General features: G+C 38.0%; 1 pseudogene; it reads left to right on the forward strand.

The window, feature by feature from the left end:
* Window positions 1-563: 563 nt before the first annotated feature.
* LOC125934044 (nuclear receptor coactivator 7-like) lies at window positions 564-3,822 on the forward strand (annotated as a pseudogene).
* The last annotated feature ends 793 nt before the right edge of the window (window positions 3,823-4,615 follow it).

Raw genomic sequence — 4,615 nt, forward strand, 5'->3', positions numbered from 1 at the left:
ATAGAATGGATGTAGGGACTGTCCAATAGACCTATAAAAAATGACCTCAAACAAAAACCAATGCAAAAAAACAAAAGTGATTTCTCAGAAAGTTCTCAAAAGCAATCTAATCGATCAGCAAAACCCCACTCAGCTGTCTTCTTCCAGCACATTCTGGGGAATCATTGACTCAGTAAGTACAGCATTGAGTTTCCCTCCGTGTTGGTCACACTGCAGTGAAAAAAAAAAATAACGTTCCATCCTTTGTGAGTCTCTTGCCTACTGCTGATGTGCTCTCATTTTTAACTCTCTCTGTAAATATTTGTGTCTTTCCAAGCATGATGATTTCCTCAGATGTGTCTGAGAGAGCCAGCTACAGGCGGCCAAAGCTACTGCTACTTGGACACTCCACAGTATGAGTAAGAGCCCAGGTTTGGGTTTCAAAAACACTTGGGCTTAAACCTCATCTCTGGCTCATACTAAACATATAACTTAAGTAAGGAACTTAATCTTTCTAAGCCCCATTTCCTCAGCTATAAGAGGGCTTTAATGATATTTTACTCCATGGTTTATTGTGGGGATTAATGGGGCAGCATATGAAAGTGCTTTGTAAAGTAAGAGTGCCCCACAGGTTTAAGGTTACAGGACCACAGAAAACGTCCACATCAAATTCAGTGTGTCTGGTATGGAATTCATCTAACAGTCATTCAAAAAGCATTTATGAGATGCCGGTGAGCCCCCGGGCCAGTGCTGGTGGCTGCACCGCCTCTGACGACCCCAGTACATCTCCTCTCCCGTCCTGAGACTCATAATTTTTCCCAGAATGCTTCATGCACCCATCTATGCATTTGCAAAATCTCAGTGACACTTGGAGTCATTTCTTCTTCCTAATTGTCAATATCCAGTCAATGTCCTTCTGGCTTTCTGATGTTTGCTTCCTAAAGTTTCTGAATCTCTTCCGACATTTCCTTTCTTATACTTAGATCTGTTTAAGGAAACCAAAAATCTGGAACTTGGGCAATGTGCAATTATATTTGAAAATTGCCCCACTGTGTTCAAAATTAAACAAACATACTGTAAGTCTCTATTTTCACCAAAAAGATGCTAGAGATTATAGAGTGACTTACTTCAATGTATTTAAGGAAAATAGGCAGTAGAACAAGCTTACAGTGCTTTTAAGGTCAAAAGTCTATGGCACAATGAGCTGGCTAAGAAGCCTATATGTGTGTGTGTATATATATATATATACACATATATATATATATATATATGTATATATATATATATATATCAAGAGGATAAACGAAACATTAATACAGACAACTTTACTTGATGAGCTAAAAGAGAATCCTTTATTTATTTATTTATTTATTTATTTATTTATTTTCATGCAGAAGGTGAAAACTGATTCAGGGAAAATAGAAGGAAATAGATACTTCACTTTTTCTTCACTGGTGCTTGACAGATATACCAAGGTTAAATAAGACTTCTCTGTGGCATAGAGCTTTCATGAGATTCAAAAACTGAGGAAGATGGGTGAGAAGAAGTTCTGTTTAAAATCAAGCAGAGTTGTCAGGGCACCTGGGAGCTCAGTCCAATAAGTGTCCGACTCTTGATTTCGGCTCAGGTCACGATCTCAAGGTTTGTGGGTTCGAGCCCAGCACTGGACTATGCGCGGACAGTGAGGAGCCTCCTGGAGATTCTTGCTCCCCTCTCTCTCTTTCCCTCCCCTGCACTCTCTCTCAAAATAAATAAATACACTAAAAATAATTGAACCGAGTTGTTAAACATCTCTTACCAGAACTTAGTGGAAAAAGAGAAATTAGTCTGGTCACATACACAAATGCACACATGCATGCTATCTTTTGCACTGGTGGACATAAGTCATCCTAGAGATTCGTTGGGGGTGGATATAAAGACCATCCTGCCTCCCACCTGCTTTCCCCTGAAGGGAATGAGTCCCAAAAGAACTGTTCAGAGATGGCTGGAATAATTCCTACTAGAATGGTTCCCAGGGCATCTTCATTCTCTGTGTAGATCACATTCTGGAGTTAATAGGAGTGACAGGATTAATAACAATAACAATAACAATAATAATATTAAAACAGCAGCATCAGGAATAATCTACAGTTTTCCACTTAATGCAACAAAGTTGTTGAGTTCCCTCTGACTGAAAAGTGGAAGTTTGCTTGATTCAAGCCACCTTGAAAAGGTCACAGTCTGGGAAAATATAAATTAACCAGACCGACCTCTGGGAGTAATAGAGAAAGTCATCAAGAACTATAGCCAGCTAAGTAGCAGGCCTAGATAAGTTCACAGCTTATTCTACCAATTATTTAAGAAATATAATAAAATGTAATTCATTTACTATAGCGAGTGAATTATCTAGGAGTAAACATACCAAGAGATGTGATATATTTAAATAAAAATACTTTAAAATCTCGCTCTTCCTGCCATGAAGAACTGAAACAGAAAAAAAAATAAAACAGAAAAAAATAAAAAATAAAAAAGGAACTTCGTTGTTTAAAAAATGAAGTTAAGATTACATTGCCATCACAAATAGCTCAAAAACTTACTGAATAGATTGATACCCTTTTCTGAAGACAGACCTTCCCAATCTCCAAGTGATGGCAGGTCACCTTGCTCTTCATGTGGGAAATGTCATAGTAGAAGGCAATGGAAACAATCTCTTCCATGGGTCAGTGACTTCAAAGATGTCAACAAGGAAAAAAAACCCAAAAACCAGCAGGATGGAGAGAGAACCATCGCTTCAAGCTCCAAAACAGCAGGGCCTTTGGAGAAGTCAACAAAATACACACCTACAAAGCCCTCAGACCACTCGCTCTGTGTCAAGGAAGTTAAAGATGCTAGAATCTTCTGGGGAGGCAACCAATGGATCTATAAATGTGACTAAGTTCAGCAAGGAACCTTCTGACATTCGTGCTACATCTGAACTATAGCCAAAGAAAATTTCCTTTTAGGGGAGATTTTAACTCTGTTAACTTGGAAGAAGTTTCTTCTCCAACTGACAGCGGAATGGACAAAAGAGACACCTCAACAGAGTGCCTTTCTCTTGACCCAGAAGAGCTAAGGAAGGCTAAGTCATAAACAATACTCCTGCTACAGAAATGTAGGTGGAGCCAGCCCTGAGCTTTTCAGGAACAGACAATAATGCTGAACTGAAGGGAGCCCTAGCTTTAGAAACCTGTGAAAAGCAAGATACAGTGCCAGACATGGACAAGTAGTTGGGTTCCCCAGAAATCCAAGTAGAAAACATTGAATGCACATGGAAATCTAGATAAAGTTAAATTCATTGAATATTACCTTCATAAGAAGAAAGAAGGGTCACAGTTATAAAGTTGCAGAAGCCAGAATTAATGATGGCAAAAGTATTGAGCTAGTGGGGCAGACATCACCCTTAGTAATTCTGTTTCCCAGGTAGGTGATTCATCAGCTGAAAGCAGTAAAGAGCCAGATAAAAGCTGGGTGAAAGAGTGTCCCTCCCACAGCAAATGGCCTTCTTCTGCCTACAGAAGCAAATAGGAATAGTGTCCAGGCACCTCTTTAGAATCTCTTCTGTATCACAACTGCCGAGGTGCACAAATGGATAGTAAGTCTGAAATTCAGTTTTGGCTACCAGAAAGAATTCAGGTACCTACTGAAGATACACTTCTTTCAAAAGAAGCGAAAAGCAAGACTCCACTCACCTTTCTGTGCATTAAAGTAGGAAAGCCAATGGGAAAATTCCTTGTCACGCACATTGCAGCCATAGTCCAGCAATATGGCAAACGAAGAAAGTAGCCAGAGTATTGGTTTGCTGTTTCTCTGGAGAGCCTGTGTTAACAGCTGTCTGAAATATAAGAAGGTATCCTGTGCCCTGCTCCAGGAAGAGATGTGTAGTCTTGGGCTGCCCTGCTCTGGTCAGTGGAATAAGGAGTCAGAGAATCAAGTGGTGACGAATGAGAATTCCTAGAAATAATGTGCTCTGGACTGAGATTCTTTATCCATTTGAAACATAAGTTCTTAATTTGAAAAATGAGTCATTGTGGGTACTAATTGATGAGATTCCAAATGAACAAACACTTAATGAACGCATACATCCTGGCATGTGCTGGGCCAGTTCTAGGTAAATAAGACTGGGACTCTGCCAGGAGAAGCTTATGAAATCTGTTGAAACAGTTTCTACCACTTTCTTGAGACTTAATAGGATTGTATTTCATAGATTTGGATAATGTTCTATGTAAAAAGAACAGTCATCTTATTGTTCTTAATACTAAGAGATTATTTCCTAATTTAGAAAAAACCAATAATTGCTGTTCATATGAAAACTTTTCTCTTTTTTATAATTAAAAAATAGCTCAAAAACATAGTACAAATAAATCACAGATGAATCATTCTTTTCAGTATCAATGAAAAATATCTCAAATAAAATATTAGGAAACTGCATCCAACTTCAACATGGTATTGATACATCATGACCCATTATTAGTATTTAAGGTATAATGTCAAAATGATTTGGTGTTAGAATATTTTACTCATTTTATTAAGAAATGAAAGTAAAACAAAAAAAAACTTATGATCTTCTCGTATATTCAATAGGCAGTTTAAAATGCGTAATATATTCTTTATAAAAATT

The sequence above is a fragment of the Panthera uncia genome, assembly GCF_023721935.1.
Source record: "Panthera uncia isolate 11264 chromosome A1 unlocalized genomic scaffold, Puncia_PCG_1.0 HiC_scaffold_16, whole genome shotgun sequence".
NCBI lineage: Eukaryota > Metazoa > Chordata > Mammalia > Carnivora > Felidae > Panthera > Panthera uncia.